Genomic DNA, 20150 nt, shown 5'->3' on the forward strand with positions numbered 1-20150 from the left:
ATTATTAATTAATGACTCGAAATGTCGCTGTCTACGGCACAAAATATGCATTTGTATCTATTTTACGTGTCACTTTATTAATCTTTAGGAATGCTATACAAGAAATTATATAAGAAGTTGTATACCTCGATACTCTTTGTGGCAATCGTATGCATGCTATTTGCATAAAATATTCTGCTGCTAAAAAATAATCTAATATATTTTATTAACTGCGGTTTAAGGTAGATTACATTTAGGTGTAAAAACAACTTGTAATATATTATTAAAGATGCAACAAAATATAGTAGTTGCAACTGCATTGCGAATAGATTTTATCTTCAATTTTCCCAACAATTATAGTAATTTATTCTTTATAGGAATATTTAATTTTTAAAAGCTCGAATGAGAAAATTATGGGAAAATATAGAAATGGAGAGATTCTCTAATTCGTTTTTCGACGAGGAAACTCGGGAACACTTGCAACTCGGACGGATGCTGCAACGCGCCGTCTCGTTCCTTTAACTCGATACTTCCTGCGGCTCGCTCGAATTCTAAAATACGGCCGCGAATTCCCGCGTTCGCGCTTATTGTCGGTTGTTCAAGCCGCCTGCATTCCCAGAGCGTGAGTCTCTCGCTCTCTTTTTATTTTCTCCTCTCCGTTACACCGACCCACTCGCATGGCATATACGCATTACCTTACGTAATCGTGTGACGCCCGCCGCCGCTGCCACACCAACTCTCTCGCCCAGACATGAATGAGTGACTCACGCCGCGCCTCGATACGTCCACGCATACACACAATGCACGCGCGTACGCGATCGTTTTTCGAGTACCGTTTCGTCGGCGGGATGTATGTTTTCTCGACTGGTATTCTCTCTACGAGCCAATAAGTAGGAAATTACGGTATCTCAGACTTTTGAGACTATTGCGAGTATTATGCAAACAAGCGTGTGTACATCGAGGGTTTTCTTTTTTTCCGAGAGATTATACGCTAATTTATTAATTATAATTGGAGAGAAGCGCAGCGCGAGAGGGAGAATAATGCAGAAATTGGCCGGATGAAATCGATGGCAGGTCGATAATAATCGTGAGAAGTTCCCGACGAGCGGGAATATTTTTCGAGAGATAGACAGAAGGAAGGGAAAGAGTGACGATCCGAAAAAATGATAATTCAGATTTCAGGCGTAATTTACGAGGGGAATATTACATAGTGTGCGCCATGGGACGAAATTACAGTACAAATACCACAATTATAGTACGCTCCGCGCGTAATACACGCGCTCGCACACCACGGGGACCCTCTCTTCTCATGGCCGTGCCGTTGCAATGTTGCGGAAAATGCAAGACAGTCGCGCGAGACGCGTAAACTTTACACGATGGACCGGATGAAATATCTCCGTGATACCCTCATTTCTCGCGCGCACGTATATTTCATAATTTGCGTCGAAAATCGCGCCTGCCCCTGCGCGATGTGTGCGCTATATATCCTCGCGTCTCGTGGAATAATCATCCCTCGATAGACGACGTTATGAATAAAGCATTCTCTCTTGACCCCGGACTGTCTAACTCGTCTGACTCTTGCGGCACGATTCGGAGATTTCGCGCAGGAAATCTGAAACTCGCCGAAACGATGTATTGGTTGGTGACTAACGCGCTTGTAATATACTCGTAAAGACGTGCAGCGTTATTTATCGGCGTCGATTAGCAGACAGTTATTTATCTCTTTCTTTCTCTCTCTCTTTCCTTCGTTCCCTCGTCGCGTCGTTCTATTTATCGTATATTTCTACTCAGATTAATGGGGGCAACTAGTTTGTAGCTCGAAGGCTGCGTATATTTAAATAAACTGCGAATTATAGCGCGCGTGCACACACGGACACACACATACACGCGCGGATCGACACGTGTATACGACTATTTTTAATTCGCGGAGTCAAAGGCGGACGTGATTTTTCAAAAAAAAAGAAAAAAAAAATTCATTCTTGAAACGATACGCTATAAATTATAGCCGACAAACGATCGTCCCGTGTCCTGTCGTTATTAATGTGATTTTTTACACCGCACTTTCCGTGTTGCTCCGATCTAAACACGAGAGGAGAGAAGCGCTTTGAAATCCTGCTTCACGGCTACACTTGCGCCTGATGTATCATCGACAACATCTGACGATAATCGCTATCTCTGGAAACATTTTCCTCGTCGCTCATTAATCGTGTCTCATTAATCTCGAACGCTGTTTACAAAATACAATTTTGTTGACGATAATATATGAGATTGACTTGCGTATCGAGTGCCCCCGAGTAATTTTACACAATGTGTCGCAATGTTGTAGCGGCGCAATAAATGATCTTATCGATTGATACGCAGACGCTCTCTCTCTCTATCATTCTTATTATGTTGATGAACGCGAATTTTATACATCCCGTGTCACGCCGATACACAATTACACATTGTAACAAAAATAGAATGCGACAAAGATAGAACGCAGTATAAACAAACCTTCGGCCGCGGGAACCTTTGGACTTTGCGTGCCAAGTTTTCTACATGACGATGTTTGCACATTAGCCACTTAATGAGCATTTAACATCGCGAGTTGAAATGGATACGCACGTGTGCAGCGCCATAAACAGCCAGGTGTCTCGAATGGATCTATCGATGATGGGACAAAAATTGTAAAGTTGGGACAGCGCACTCGGTACAATACGTTCCCATTACATTGCGAATAGAATCATTATGGGCTATTTATGGTCCCGGCACCAATGCATTTAGAAAGTGGCTTATCTGCAACGATGGGGGCATGACTCAACCGTTCGTGTAAACGGTATTAATACCTTCATACAGCCTCGAGTCGGTGACGAAAGAAAGGAGCCCCGTGTGTTATACAAACGTCTTGATATTGCATCAGCCTACGAAAGGGGATGAAAAATGATAGGTATAGAATATCAGGAGAAGAATAGAATAGTGAAAGATAAAAAACATGCCGACAGACTAAATCTCTTGTCAATTCTTCATTTCTTCTTTTTCTCTCTGTCAATTATCTTATGAATATAACGTTGCAAAAATTATTTTATTAAATGAAAAACATCTTTCGAAATAATTTAGCAATTGTTAATCTTGAGAAAAATATTTGTCAGTTTGCGAAGTACGATTTATCAACTTGTCAGTGTTCATTAAACAGTGCGATAGATGTGTGTTTATTAGAAAAGCTAATCGAATTCCCGGTTTTATATGGGTGTTCAGCATAAGAGTCGCGGTCGCACGACGTTACAGTGCATGCTTGTAAAAATTATGTATCATGAATTTATTATCGCCAGCACTATGCTAATTACGAAGCGGAAAGCCATTTATTTCGGATGCGTCGTCGGTAGACTGGTGTTAAACGAAATCGCGAAAATGTCCGTGACTTCGTTCACGCTATCAACACTGATAATGCGACTGGCTGGAGTTCGCAAAATTAGACGGAAAGGATAAGAGAATGTTTCTCGTGTGAGCTAAACGATGACTCGCAACTACTTTGCATATGTCAGGATGTTTAATGCAAGTTTCAAGTCTTGAAAAGATAGAAATAAAGCGTGCTTTTTTTAATCTAAATTCTTAAATTACTCTGATTAAAAATTTACTATTGTAAACGCTCATTTATTATAACGGAAATTGACGTAACAAAAAAATATTACGATTTTTCGGATACATATATTTATATCGCGAAAGGTATTAAATCGAATACATTGAATTTTAATTTTTTTCAAGTACATGTCTCAGGTTTCCTCTTTTTCTTCTTTTCTTCTTTAATTTGTTATTGTCGCAATCCTGCAAAAACGCACGAATATTATTTTTATGGGAACGTCCACATCCGTGGTTACATTAATACTTGTCCGTCGTGAATCAGCAGGTGGTCCTTAATTTTGGACAGTATTCACCAACTCGTTATCAGCCAATTCGGCATGTCTGTGTTACTGAATAATATTGAGAACACTCGGCGGGAATAAACGCGGTGGAAGGATTCTCGAGACTGACTTCTGACGGTCCGAGAGGATCGCAAGTGTCCGAGAGTAAACGTCCATCCTCGTTTAGGTACTACCAAGAGAATATGCTCTCTCTTCCGTTGTGAGAAACTTTAGATTTAATCTGTCAACTAGCCCAAACATGAATATGTACATACGCCCCCTGTTCGGAGCAAACTCTGTGGTCAATTAATTGTATTGCATTTCAAAATATCTACTCACTAAACATTTGAAGTTTTCTAAATCAATTATTACGAGACAATTTTGATTAAAATTTTCAGAGTTATAGACAATTTTTATATAATGGTAAATGCTAGGTGATAATTTTTTGGTTATATATTTCTTTGTCAATAAAACAGCAATACACGCATTTATTTAAATAAACATTTTCCAAATTTTATATAAATATATGTCAGTTGTACGCGTAGAAGAAAAATTTTACGTCTTTTGAAAAAACTTTACTGACGTGTACATACATGGTTCTCTGTGCAATATTTCATTCTAGAATTTTTTATATTTGCCATATGTTTATAAACTTTAATTTTACCTTATAAATAAAATTATACTTTTTATTTTACGTTTCATTACTTGTAGAGATTTTGTTATGCTATTGAAAAGACGTATTGATAGTTTTTTTTTAAATTTTGGCAAAAATGTGAGATGCAAACATGTCGCTTACATTACGTTAAGTAAAATAAATCAATGCTATATGATTAATATAACACATTTTAAAGTAGTATATGAAATCAGATGAGAAATTGTCTCGGTTTCTCAGCTGAATATCAGTTGATTTCTTAATTAAAATATGATTACTAAATCCGAATCTCAAGATAAGGAACTGCATTCCGTGCATCTCATCTAATATAAAATCAGATTTCTTAAAATGAGATTCAACGTCTGTAAATACAGACGTAAACGACGGATGCAACCTTCGATTCCAACGATGTTTACAACCGAGGTTTCACTGAACTAGTTTCTCGCCGAGTGGTGCAAGGATATGGCACACATACCGAGTGCACGGAAAGGTGTATCGCCTCTCCAAGTCACGATCTGTATCTACGTAAATTAAAGGGGTTGCGAAATCAATATTTTAGCATAGATAACTACCAGCCAATTTGCTTTAAATCGAGGTCGAAGCGCAATTAACGTTAAAAAAAACAAATATGTTTTATTTTGAGTTTTGTGTGATCTGATTTTGAGTGAATTACACATACATATATTATTGTCGTATGACATTTTTTCAGCAGTAGAATGCACCGTAATAAAACTAAGTTGGACAATCATCGACGATTCCATTTGTCGAGGTATCATTCTCCTTTACGGTACATTTAGCTGCTGACGTTGACCACTAGAAAGCAATTAACATGCGAATTATATAAATTAATCCGACCAGACACAAGAGGCTCTCTCTTTTATTTCTCCCTCTCTCTTTCTACCTTTTTCTTTTGTCATTGTCGTTGCACTATGTGCTTGTGGTCCGTGCGCGCACACACCAATAATACACTGGCGACTGCTAAATCAGTGCCACCTGGCCTGAATAATGCCTCTAAAAATACCGTGAACCCGCCTTTAGAAAGAGAGTCTCGGAAACCTGACCGGCTTCGTCGACGATGCATGCCGATGATGTCAGAGATTCTACGCCGCACTTTTTCGCGTTCTATGAATCGTCGTAATACCTTTTTTCTAGAGATGAAACGCCGAATATGAGTCCCCGAGCGAAGAGAGGAACATCGAGAAATCACGTGCGTCGCGTTCCCTGTAAGATCGCGTGTACAACGCATTGTAGTTTCTTTCGATCGCGAAAAACTCTTCCCAAGACCATCACGATTCGTCGCGTGACGAGTGACGAAGACCGGGAAATAATTGCGCGGGAAATAGCAACGATCTCTCTCGTGGAAATTGAAAATTGATTACTACGTCGAGCAGATGTCATTACGACAATGAGTTTCCCTTATGCGTCCTCCCTTTGCGTAGCGTGTGTATACATTCTTTCTTATTCTTCGCGGGAGAGAGAGAGAGAGAGAGCCGCCCATGGCGAACAACGACGAAATTTAGCCCCGTCGTCCTAACTACTTCGGCCGTGTTTACTGTGCGATAATAATAGTCCCGGGTACACCGAAATAATTATACACGTAGGCCTTCTGCCTACTGTGGACGAGAGTCAGGATTAAGTCAGTCCGGCACGGTGACCTAAGCTAGGAAGAAGCGCGCGTGTATATAAGACAGGAGTAATAATTTTCCACGACAAAGCTCTCTAATACTTTCCCTCCTGCGTGGGACAAAAGTTTGCTTCAGGTTGTTTTCGCGGCTGGGCCGGGGTAAAGTGATTTTATTATGCTCGCGTGTTTCGCGCTCGCGGTGCATAAAATTCAGCCGACAGTCGCGCGCTCCTAGAAAATTGTCGAATCAGACACGAAATGTTTAGCGTCGCGATTAATCAGCGCGATAACGATCGATGAAAAATGAGAATTATCCGCGCGTCGTCTAAATGTTTGCAGCGATCGATCGGTCCTCCGGATGTCCGTCAGCCGGTTCATGGTAACGTTTGCAATACGGGGAAAACGACTCGGCTGCGATGGTTCCTGGTGGTTGATTAATCGATTAATAAGACGTGCTTTCGAGACCGGCCTTGGGATACCTAACGATGACGCTTCGTCGGCCTACAAGAGGCCGCTAATAGACTAATAACCTTCGCCGCGAGTGAGGCGTTATCTAAATACGCTTAGCGCTTATTACGCCGTTTGCTCGCGTTGGAAAAGTGGAGCGATCGATCGTCTACTTGATCTAGTTTCTTCTACAAAGTTGCAAGCGATGAGGCGATCGAATACTTTGAGATAATTGCCGCGATGTTTTATTTGCGAGCCTTGTAATTTATAATCTGACTCTCTTCTAACGAGCTCTCTTATCTTTTAATTATTATGGCGTGAGAAAACCCGACTTCAGCGTTACGTACTTTACGAGAAAAAAAGGCGCAAAATTTCAGCTTATCATTTTTGAAATATATTTTACATGTTTTGCTATCTCTCTCTTTCTCCGGAAGATGTACGACTGTTTTTGTATATTCATTAAAGGTATCATTACAAGTTATTTCCATATTTAATCTAGTGAATTAAACATACATGAAATATGAGAAGAATGATTAATTTAGCTAACTAAATTAGAAACGATCAAGTACATATGCATGTATACACATAATCAAATATTGGCCATCTCTCTCGACAACCATCTCGTATCCCGCGAACAACAATCTCAGCCAGACACCGGCTGGAAATCGATTCGGTCTGGCCGAAGATCCATTGTGCGTAGCGACATAAGCACCGGTCCTGGGCGCGTTCCCCTAAACGCGTCCGTGCTCGTTCGAGTAAGTTACGAGGGCAAGGATCGGGGGGCCCGGTCGTCGTCTTATTCTACCACCCTGTTCCCCGGGGTGCAAGAGCATGCGACTACCAGACGGCAGGTGTTCGAGATTGTTGCACCCGGCAGATGTTGCTCCGTCGTATCCCAACCTTCTTTCCCGCGCGTGCTCTCTCAGTCTTCTTTCTCCCTCCCTTTTCGCGTCGTCGCGACGTGCCCTTACGCTTCGTTCCCTTTTACCGGTCCGTCCCTTTTCGTGACCGAATCACCGCGAGTCAGATGAAGAAATAAATTCATCGTGCCTTGCGATGTGTATGTGCGCCTCTCAGCATCCCGCCAGGTCATCCTTTCGAAAACACGCTTTCCATCTGCGCGCTTTTTAATATTTGATCTCTATTCCATTTTAAACTTGTCCCAATTTCATACACGTAAGCACCCAGTCTTTCTATTGAATTTTTTTCTTTGTCATTCCGAGCCTTCTTTATACCTTTAACGCATTATCTAATTATATTATTGTTGGATGAAATTCAGATGTTTTTTTTCCTGTGAAGAAATGTTAAGTTTTTTTATCTGTAAAATTTTATTCGAGAAATACGCAGTTATTATTTCGCGAACGAGCTCGAAAATGCAACTTAATTATTACATGCTACGCGTTACACTTGTAGGTACGTTGTTAAGTCACAGATTTACGTGAACGTTTCTATGAGATTATAATTTTACCGAGATAATCGCTTTTGCGCTTTAGTCATTTTCTTTGCCTCGCATACCTTTTCACGGAATATCCATGGGGAATACACGTTACAGAACATTTAACAAATTGCATCTCTCTTCCCCTCCTTTTCCACTAGAGCTGTTCCTCAAATTGATCCAGACATCCGTAACGACTTAATTTAGTTACCTAACGTTTTATCAGCGAGAAAGACTCGTCGACTTTCGTGAAAGTGAAAGGCATTTCCGTGCGATATCGTTCCCTTATATACGCTTTGCACGGTATCGGATAAAAAAACACGTGGATTTCTAGTACAAATTATCGTATCGGCTATTATGTCGTCGCCCTGGAGCTAATGATATAATTGATCGAATCGAGAGCACGAGCCAACGACGACGACGATGACGCCGCAAGGGAACCTTGACGTCTCGAATTTGTGCTCGATGATTTGGGATAAAATCTAGGTGGGCTCCTAACTCTCTCTTTCTCTCTCTCTCTCTTCTATCCCCTTGTTTCGGACGATCTATAGCGATCCCTCTCCTTTGATAGATACACACGAATCCACCTCGTTAGTTTTCTTTCAGCGAAGTGGCCCGGATCCAGACTGGAAGTTTTCTAAGCGATTCGACTCCGCGCTATTTGTCCAAGTTTCTTTTCTTTTTTTACCTGAGGAAAGCTAGAAATGCACGATAGAAAAGAGGGGGCGAACAATAAGGGGAAGAGGTTCCACTCGCGCGGTCGACGCGCCGCGGAGGAGAAAGGGCGGAGATAAATGCCGACTGTTATTCGAGAAACCTCATGCGCTCGCACCTGCCTGGCACGTGGCTGGCGCTTGTGTGTACGAAAGACCTCGCAGTCTTCTTCTCTTCTTACTCTCTTTGTCGAAATGGCGGAGGATGTTCCGACCGCTCGCTTCGTTGGTTTCACGAAACCTCCTCTCGGCTCGAGAAGTCGCTTCTTATCCTCCTCGCCGCTAATCCCGCGTGCAATCTGAATTCCTTTTTGCGGCGCGTCTCCTCGCCGACAGAGATTTTAATGATTCCTCATTAGGGTCTTTCACTTCGGTGTAGGATCAAATTAATGCGTCGTCTATTTTTTTTTTTTTTTTTTTTTTTTTTTTATTCTACTTTGCGGCCGCCAGACTGGTCGAAATGATGACGTTACGGGTCATCGTTTGTGAAATTTATGTCGCAACATCCTCATCGTCTCGCGTCTTCGTCGGCAAGACGCTTTTTAGATGCGTTACTACGTTGCATTGTCCCTGGCACGATGAGCAGTACTCTCGATCGATCCTCGCTGATCCCTTCTTGCTCCGATCACGCTCTATTAATTCCGACGAGCCGACGGCCTTTCTCGAGCGAGATTGGTTCCGCGATCTCGAAATATTTCTTCACCGACCGGGTGAATCGCGAGCGCATAGGAGAATGCATTTGATGCGAGTGTGTGGTGTTCCGCACGTATCAACTTCCGAAAATTATTAGACTGATAAGTATGCCCTGGAGGTCTCTTTAACATCGGATCTTTCTTTACAAGTGACAGCAGTCTTAAGAAAATAAGAGCAAATCTTTTTTATATAATTTAAAATATTTTTTTCATCCTTTATATCTTTCTTCCTTATTTATATCTCCACAACCATATTTTTTCTTAAAAATTTTTGTAAAGAAAAATGATATTTGTGCTCGAGTCAGATTATATAAATCGAGCTTGAAGAACATGTTTACAATTGCAAATATTAGCGATCGATACATTTCCATGGCGAAGAGACAAAGAGAGGGGAAAGAACGTAGAGATGGCGGGATGTGGGCACTTCCGACTGGTGAAAGTTTAAATAATACCCTAGGTTCTAGGCTAGACGGCGGAGAGACTGCGTCATACATTCGGTGAATCTCGACCGAGGAGGGCAGACAAAGGGACGGGGGAATGGAAAACACGGCGAAGAAGGTGCTGTTGTGAGAGAAAGTGAAAGTATTACGGAGAGGAAAGGATCTCGTTCCTTGTTTCCTTCAGACGTTCCCTGCCATCGGCGAGGCAAAACGCGAGTCCGAAGTACACGCGTTTTTAAAGGCGAGAAGCAGTCGAAAACTTCATAATTGAAGTTTATTCCACGAAAATTTCGTTGCCAGATGTCTGTGTCTCGAAGTCGAACCGAGTGGCGAGAAAAAAATATTAAGAAATTGCTCAATCAAATCAATCAATTGGAATATGTCATTAGGGGACCGTAATTATGAGAAATAATACATAAAATTTGAAGATATAAAGAAGATATTATTTCTCTTCCAATTTTTTAAATTGTTCCCAATATATAATTTTATTTAATAATTTTCTTTTAGTAACATGAGATGCAAAGTATTATTGCAAATGAGAGATAATTTTATTCGTGGAATGGACAGCAAATCTGCAAATTTTTATATCCTGTCCGAATCGCGTAATTCTTCGTGGAACCTATAGAACATCTCGAAATTCAATTTTGTTTTTTTCCAAAAGAGTCCTTCATTATCGAGAGTATCGGTAGAAAGCATGCAATCCTTCCACGAATCCCCATTAGTTGTTAAAGTTGTTTACATTGGAAAAACGCGGAAGAGAGCAAGCGTCGTTGCGATGCAGAGTCACATGCATAATGTATGCACCGCGTCAAAGGCGCACCCGTGTCTCTTAACTGGGTTATAATCGTCGACCAATTTCCCTTACGCATATTCGCGAGATGTTACCTCGTTTCGGGCGTAAACGAGGCGAAACCCAGGAATGTCGATGCATCTTCGTCAACGTCGTCGATGGGACGAAGGACAGCTGTCGCGCACCGGAAACAGTGACATCTTGCGAACGACTCGCGGTCACTCGAGAGCGAAAGAAAGAAAGCAAGCAAGCGAGCGAGCGAGCGAGCGAGCGAGCGAGTGATCAAAGTGCGTGTGGTAAGCGTCACTCGCGTGACTCGCGCCATTTTTCCCAATGTTGTTGTCCTGTCCTTTTCGCGTTTACCGACCCTCTTCCGTCATTGCGGATTTGGCGGCGAGGAATTGCGAGATCTTCGATCTTCGTGCGAGAATAATTTGGTTTTCCTGGTGCGAGCCCCGAGAAAGAAAGAAAGAGAGAGAGAGAGAGGAGCTAGAGAAACGGGGAAACAGATATGCTTTAGAAATTCACTGAGTGACATCTCGCGAACCGTGAAAAGGAGTGATCGCTGTAAACAGAGAAAGAGAGAGAGAGAGAGACATTGTTCGTCGCGTGACTCGAGGTCCTTTCCACGCAGGTCTGCAGATGTTGACGACCGCCATTTTTTTCGAGCACGCAATATTTAATTTAGAGCGGCTCGCTCTCCGCGCACACAGACACCAACTTACCTACGGGTCACACTCGGGGGATCCGCGAACGGCTATACGGCGAAGGCGAACGCGGGCGTCACGCGATGGCCCTGGTAAATACAAAGGCTGCCGGCGCCGTCGCGTACCCTAGGTTATTTTCTCCTCCGCTTAAGCTCGGTTGTCCTTGCTCCGTCTTGCTCTTCACGCGACCTCCGTGTCTTGGCTCTATTGTTTTTCCGATAATTAACCCAACCCCTTCGGTCCGCGGAAAAATAATTAGATGATTTTTTTTTTCTATATACCGCGCCTTCATATCTCAAGATTGCACGTTTCGAAATCACCGAGACGTGAGAAAAATATGTTTATTTCGTTATTTTTCATAACTTTGTTCCGTTAAATATTTGAGAAGCTTCCGACAAAAATTCAATCTCGGAATGAAAAAATCTTAAATACATTCATATTGGAATATCTTCTTTCGTGGAAGACACACGTGGTGTTCTGCGCTCGAAAAAAAAAACATGATCCGAAGGAGGTCCATACAGAGGCAGGTGGAGGATACTGGATTGCGATTCACATAAGGCGAAGAGCGACGGACAAAGGTTTCCGATGCGGAGAATCGGAAGGTTCCGACTCGCCAGAAGCGAGGAAGCGCGGAGAGGTGAGAGGAGGAGAGTCAGATAGGTAGATGAGAAGAGAATAAGAGAACAAGGGAGGTAGGGAGCAAAGAGAAAGAGAGAGAAGGAGGATGGGCCCGGCTGGGAGTAACGCAGCGCCAGGGTCTCGGTCGCTAGACTCAACATCTGTCGGCAGGTGGCCCGTTTCGGACATGCTCCGTGGCTTGGGCCCTTTGTGCATCCGCGTGCATCGCCCTAGCCCGGTCGACGCGCACGCAACGCACGTGACCCCCCGAATGCAGCCGCCGCTGATTGCAACGATCTTTCTGCCGCGCGCGGCTGGTTCCTTAACCCCGAGAGAGAGAGAGAGAGATCAGGTTCGAGATAAAAAAAGAAGCGACACGCGGCATCTCGCGATTTGGGTCTTTCGGAGCTAAGCTCGTCGTCGTGTTTTCCCTCGCTGCGATTGAACGTGTATATTCGCGCGATGTGTTTTCGAGATGCGAACCTCACGCGTCGGCGGGATTTGCGAGAATTCCGTATATACTCGGCGTCGCCTGTACCCGCAGTCATTAAAATACCGCGGAATTATGGCTTCCTAACGGAACGCCGTTTCCCTCTTTAATTGTGATACCGTTAGCCGCGTCGCGTACTCTCGAGAAGAAACCGAGCCGGGCTTTAATCTTCGCGGTCAGACGATATACGCTAACTCGCGCGTGTGCACCCCGGGTTTCACCGCATGGCCTAGCATTAACCACTTTACCTCGCTTATATATATTACTGACTCTTCTCGGCGTTGATTATTACGTTATAAACGCGTTACACCGGAGATGCCCGCGGTCGGTGGTGCAGTCAGTTTGGTCTGATTAGCGTCTGAAATTTTATTTCAAGACGTTCCGCGTTGAGAAGTGTCGAAATCACGTTTGCAATTTAGAACAGCTGTAGTTTATTCTTTTTAATTAATTTTGTTATTAATTATATACTAATCACCCCGGTATAAGAATACAATATTAATAATTATAATAATTTTATTAAATTCAGAATGGAATCATTAAATTTATTTGTTATTTAATTCCGCGTTTCTCATTTCTTTCGTGTTGCACGTTTGAAATCGGGCGAACTTTCCTTTTCGCGGTTAAAATAAAGCTACGGAAATTACTTTTTGGCTCCGCACCATTCCTGACGTCGTTTCCGTATTAATCTATCACTTTGACCGTAAGTTTGTACGTAACTTTTTCAATTTGGCAGAAGGCCATCCTTTGCTAGACGAGGTCACACCACCTATCGCGGGCGGCGAAAGGGTTGAACGACCATTCTCGCAATAAGGGCGGAACACACAAACCATATGCAGGTCATCATCCCGATTTCGTCCACTGATCACGAGCGCGATTTTAAAAAAAATCTACTGAAAATAATAATTAAAAATCATTCTTCGGATATATGAAACTCTTTGTAAGATCCGTCGATATATCGTAAACAATGTTGCAGAGAGATGCAACCAGCACGAACGAAACTTATAACCTCCAGCTTAACGTGCGATATCTCAGCGATCGATATCGAGGGGCCGATACCGATGCCTTTGTTAACCAAGTTATTAAACTTCCGCCTGACTGGCCGGCGCCCTCGAGAGTTAACGGATAAACGCGCGTAAGATAAGTTTTACGCCCAATTTAGTGCTCGTTATTTACTTTGGCCGCGATTTAACCGAGGGTTTCACTTTGATCCTCGCAGTAAAAATGAAGGTACATAAGTTATTGTACTTTTATTGGTCCTTACCTACCTACCTATCTACTCCCGGGGGCATCAGCGGCGAGAGAGGGTTGAACGACCATCGTTTCTACAGAAGGGTGAAAGGGGAAGGGCAGAAACAGGAAGTGTGGCAAGCAGCGACTTTACTGTCGATCGCCTGATAAACTTGCACGAGAGAGGGCAGCCTCGCCGTTTGATGTATGTCGCGCGAAATATTCACATGTATATATATATATATACGGACAAAAATCTTTCTCTTTTTTTCTCCTTCTCCCTCGATGAATATTCCAGTCTCTTTAAAGTCATGCAGCGAACCCATGTTTGATTTCGCAATCCGACATAAGATTATGGACTCCTTTTACATGCGTCAAGAATATTAGAATATTCAACGATTTATCGAAACCGTCGAATCTCTCGAGACTCGATATTGCGTATATTCTTCGCCGTCTGTTCGTCCGAATTCTCGCGAGGGTTATTAACTACCCTGCGACGCGAAGGTATCGAATGTACCTTCGAATGCGCGCATCTGTACGTCTGAAAATTGCGAGTTTAAGTATCGGTTGCGTACGCGCTCGTTTCGAGGCTACGTACATACGGGCCGGTGGTCGCGAGATAATGAAGGTGGAGAAGAAGAGGGACGAAAGTAGGAAGGAAAAAAAGGAACATGTAGTTGCACACCGGCCGCCTGCTGCTCGCCTGCAGCGGCGCGCACCGGGTTGCTTTCAGCAGGTGGCACTTTGTAACCTTTGTGCATCCGGGCGCATTGCATTTACCTGCGTTACTCTGCGGCCGACGAGCCAGCAACCTGCCGGGATCGTGCCACGCACAGGTGCGAGAGTTGATTTCGGAGGCTCGCCGCCGAGGTGTTGCACGACTTCGTCTTGTAGGAATAAAACGACGCGGCGCGCATCTGGCGGCTGTCATTTTACGAATTTGCTTCGTATCTCGTTATACAGCGATATATGCATATATTAGCGTCCCTATTATTTCCTCTCTATTATTGCAGCAATATTTCTTCATAAATATACGCACTGTTTTTTTTTATTTACATATGTACAAATTATGATAATGTTCTTTCAAGTATGGAAGATCGTTCATCTTCAAAAATCTCATATTTATATTAGCTGTACTTTAATAATAAGCTTGAAAACATTATTTCGTAATACGAGAAAATGCCTCTTTATGCAACATACGGGTTCCATAAGGCTAGAAAAAAATTTGTTAAATGATTAATAAAAATTTGGAGGACACCAGCAGTCAGGTTCTTGCACCTGCTTGCTGTGGACTTTGATAAATCTTTTAATGATACATTTAATCATCCGGACAGCTGCTCGGTAAAGAGAGAGAATGTTAAAAAAGATTGTAAGCATGTTATGATTTTTCTTTTTTGTTTTTTTTTTAATAATATATATCTTTTCAATAATATATTTAATAATATATTTTAATCACAACAGAGAAATAATAGGTAATGAAGAGCCAACGCAATGAGGAATGCAAATTAATATTATTAATTAAAAGAGTCAACAATTATTTACATGAAAACGCAATATAACTGAAACATATACGTTTTGGTCTATTTTTCGATCATCTTCATCGCACATAAAATTACATGTTATAAAACAATAAAACTTAGCATACATTAAACAGCAATGTAGTAAGAGTAATATAATTAAAAATAAAACGATAAATTTATTGTCGCCAGAGATTCGTATCTAGATCAATAAGAAAATCTTGAATAATAATAAACTTTTGTTACATCAGAAGCAGTATTTTATCGTTTTATAACTAATTTTACATGCACATGCAGATAATCTGAAAATGGACTGAAATACATATGTGTCTCAATTATTACGCTTTCGCGTAAATAATATTTGACTTTTTCGATTAATAATAATAGCGATTCATTTACTACGCTGGCTCTTTATTGCGTATTTATATCTTTGTATGATTTATTCGCAGGGAGCTCTCTTAATTTTTATTTTTAAATATATTTTCATATATATATTTTATTGTCGTATATAGCTTTGCGAAATTTATTCAGATTTTTTCGAAAACTATACTACATCCGGTCTTTGAAAGCTCTCCAAGTCCGACAGTAGAGAATTGCCTTCAATATAACACGCGTGATGCACCACCTGTCCCATTTCCTGTTAATTGCTCGTTTAATCCAAATTGTAAAAAAAAAACGAGACAACTGTAGGAAACAAACTTATTTCATATAATTTTTATATATAGGACGTTTAAATGTCTTTTTGCATTACATGTAAAATATTATATACATACATTTAATAAATAAAAGACATTAAATAAATTTATAGAGAGAAAGAAATAATATTATCGAATATCCGGCAATATAAATTTTCGTTTCAAAAGTTTGATCTTCAAGATCCTTGAAGCTATATATAATGATATGTTTATATCCTTTTAATCGTCACAATTAAATTAAAGCGGAAATATTACAGTCGTACGAAATTGTCGAGCAAAGACGAAATGATTTGTAAGCGCGTGTGTTGATGTTTGGATTTGTTCTCCAATTCATAGCGAGCTCCTCGCACACATCTGGGTACCTTTCAGATATATTCAATGGACAATGCACAATGTCAAGTTTCCTCGCGCAATCGAGTTTTGGCCCGGGACTTCCACCTCGGTCGTGTCTCCAACCGAGCAGGTGCAAACGTTGATTCCGCAGCTGCGGCCGTGCAGCAGAGAATTTTGTACGCGCGTCCGCGTCTCTCTCTTTTCTTTACAATCTCGGTGAGCCAATCTGGAAAGCCCTCTACAGTTGGGACTTTCAATCCCCGTCTTACGCTCTTCAATACGTGCCTCATCTTCCGCGATTCCACCCACGACTTTTTTTTTCCTTCGACTAGAGCGAAATAATCTGAAATTACTCGGCGTATTTTTATTCACTTCGACGCTTCTTAACGCTCGCATAAAAAGTCTGTTATTGTAAAAAAAAATGTAATCTCGGCGTCGAGCCGAGCCGACTCGGATATTCGGGTCGTTCTAAACTTTTTTCCACAAAATGCGGAACTTTTAAACCAGCGATATTAAATATTCCTAACCATTACCCCTCGAAATACCGAAAGAGAGATCGTTACATACGAGAGTCAATTTGCGCGCCTGTAACTTCAAACATTGTTAGTCTAATTATGAAGGCCAATTAAATTTTACTTTAGAAACTTTTTACGTAGCTGCGAAATTTTTACGCAACTAATACAACGTTGTAAAACGCGCCAGATTTGCGTGTAAGATTTAAACGGTAACTTTCTTAACTTTTGAAGAATTAATATAAATTATTAATTATTGAGAAAGGAAAGGACGCAGAATTCTAAATAAATAATGCAGATTACATAATTATATCTCTCTGTCGAAGATATTTTAGGGAAAATCAAACTTCAATAAATCTTATATCTACGTCGCTAATTCAATGATGAAAGCTGTCGAACGTTACATAATGCAAATTTGAACAAGATACTGTGGGAGTTTTGATTGAAGTGCTTGAGGAGAGCGTCTCTAAGAAAACATCTCTCTGGCATCAAATACGTGAGCTCCGAGTCTCTTCGGGTCTCAGAGACATATACCCTGATGCTCACCAAAGTGCCGTTCGATAATTCCTCTTATCGAACCATTCGTACATCTGTACGCCCGAAACTGTACGCCCTCAGAAGAGCGTCTTTAATGATCCGTCAGATATATAAATTCGAGCTCGGGTTTGTCCAAGAGTGAAAAATTGTTCGGTTGATTTAAGTTCTAAAGCCGATCTTATCGCGCCGATTATCGGGGAAATACGCCCAGATCAACCCGCGTCCCTAAGTCATTCTCTGAAATCTCTAGGGGCCATATGGCAGGACCCGAAAGAAGTCCCTCGCCCTTCGTGCGACGTTCTCTCCTACGAAAATTAGATAAAGTTCGATATATGGCGGAAACGCGGGGTTGGATCTTTAGGTGACGTCACACACGATTTTTCAGTCCGACTTTCAGCTCGCCTTGGCGCACGTGTTATTATCGTATTTATACGCGTATCGTGTTACATGAATTATTTTTATCCACTATCGGTTTGCTCTAAATATAGCCGAACCCTTTTCTTCGACGCACCCGTGCGGAATTAACGACTCTCCCTCTGCGTAAATAAGTAGGATAAAGACGCGCAAATAAATAACAACACCTTATTAATTTCATGTAAACTTTATCGCAGCGCGAAGAAATTCAATTTGTAAGCCTTGATTGCCAAGATATTTAAAAAAAGATAGCAAGGAAAAAGAATTTTTTTTTTTTCATAACCAGATAGTCATTGAAAAATATTTCACATTTAACATAAAAACAATATTTATATATATGTTCGCTTTTTCTTTTCTTAAAATTATAATTATTTACAATTAATATCGTTAGACGAACGATTTAATTCTGGATTATCGATGAAAAACTCCGCAAAGAATATTGTATTTTTTTTTTTTTTTTAAAGAAAAAAAAAGTGATTTTCTTACTCGGTTTATTTTGCACGAGGCATCTAAGCAGATGACTGCTTTGCTCGCCGTCCTTGAAAAAATCGAACGCACATCACGAGTTGCGTAACCTAAATGTCCCTCCATCCGTTTGATCGGTCCATTATCCTCGCCCCGACGAGTCGTATGATAAACAAAGCCTCGTGGAAACGGTGCGGCGATGATGACGCGGTGCCTTGAGGTGCACACGGTGCGTTGTCTCGTTGCTGCTGCTGTTGCTGGCGCTGTACATATTACAGCGTACTACGTACGTACGTGCGGGCGTACACGTGGCTGCTAATAAGCCTGTCACATGCGTGCCTAGCATTGTGCCGGAAAATTGTGAACGATGTACAGGGGATGCAAATGCGAGAGTACCTTGTCTGTGTCACGTCACACACGTATCTTCTTAAATAAATAACTTTTCTGCAGTTTCACCATGTCATTCACATATATCTTGAAGACGTAAGTCTGTCAGTAATCTCGAATAATTTTGGTGAGATTAATTGACCGTTAATCATCTCAATCTCCTGAACCGACAATTAAGTGAAAAATGTGATTAGTGATGAATATTTTTACCGCTTGAACAATTGTTGTAAAAAGCGTCTAAAGTAGAAATTGGGCACAGCTGGGAAGTAAAACAGCGAGAGCTCGCTGCGTAGGAAGAAAAACTTCATCTGATATTCACGTGTTCTTTCCGTTCTCTTGCATTGTATACACTTCGAGAGCTTCCGGGTTTAACGGGAGGTCTTTCCTTACATTGTGCGAGCGCGGTGGACTATTTAAATTTGCACATGGAGATTAAATTTGTAATAATCCTAGCAATGCACATCTGCCTTTCTTTCTTTAGAATGCATTCTTTTTTTCTGCATGCAGAGGGTTAAGAGTTTCATGTTTAGAATATTTTATATGATATACACATCAAAAGTGGGAGAAAAATAAGTGGTTTTTTTTAGAAATTAAAGGATTTTAAAAAATAAAACTCTTCAAAAATATACAAAATAATATTAACAATTTCAAGTTAATTTGAAATTAATGGAAAACTGCTTATTATATTAAAAATTTGAAACTGCAATGAAACAACAATTATTACGAAATTTTGGATGAAAAAAAGTCTGCTTTGCATATCTATAAATAGGATGACTCTTCTGTGTTTGCATTAGTCGTGCCTGATTAATGTACGTCTTTCGTCTATTTAATTATAATTTCGATCATCTCCGAAATATCTTGCTCCAAAGCTTCGGGGCTACATCGAGGAACGATATCGCGGCCTCTTTCGCCGCGGTTCGGCGCAATCATAAAATTTAATGGAAATTAAATTACGGCGCGCCGTAGTGCAATATTTCGCGCCAATCTTCCCCACGGATGTGAGAGGAAAAGGATGTGCGAGGGAGAGAGAGCAAAGGAGAGAAATATATGAGGAGGGTGGGATATGGTGGAGCAAGAGGAGATCCTTGGAGAAAACGGAGGAAAAAGCGCAAATCGCTGTTACGAAACGCCAAAAACAATTATCGTCGCACCATAACGCGGCGTAGGCACGTCAATTAGGAGGCGCCAGTAGTTGCGATTGCGAGTCCAGTTTTTACGGTCCTACCACAATCTTACATAATCTCACCGTGCGCTCAAAGAGTTTCCGTAATTCTTGGTCTAATCAAGCCGCGCTGCTTCTTATTTTCTGTTTGCTCTCCTCTCGCCTCTCCTTCTCATTGTTTCCCTCCGATCTCCTCGGGCTGTTTTGCGATGTTCGTTCTCTCGTTTTTATATTCTTCGAGACAGATAATATTATTAGAACCTGTTAATGACAAGTCAAGCGTTCTTCAAAAGCTTTCTTATCGCGCATGATATTTTTACGAATGGAGATGTGTCTTTTTAGGGGAAAAAATTGTGAAAATCAAAACTCTACAATTTTATACGTCAAAAAATATTACGAATATATCATAGCTTGGATATTTTTGTACACGTTTAAA

General features: G+C 41.2%; 1 protein-coding gene across 1 annotated transcript in view; it reads left to right on the forward strand.

Moving 5' to 3' along the window:
• Pdk1 (Phosphoinositide-dependent kinase 1) overlaps positions 1–20150 on the forward strand; it is a 295005-nt gene that overhangs the window by 128508 nt on the left and 146347 nt on the right. The window lies entirely within an intron of this gene.

The sequence above is a fragment of the Nylanderia fulva genome, unplaced genomic scaffold, assembly GCF_048542155.1.
Source record: "Nylanderia fulva isolate GAGA-0341 unplaced genomic scaffold, ASM4854215v1 Scaffold35, whole genome shotgun sequence".
Lineage (NCBI taxonomy): Eukaryota > Metazoa > Arthropoda > Insecta > Hymenoptera > Formicidae > Nylanderia > Nylanderia fulva.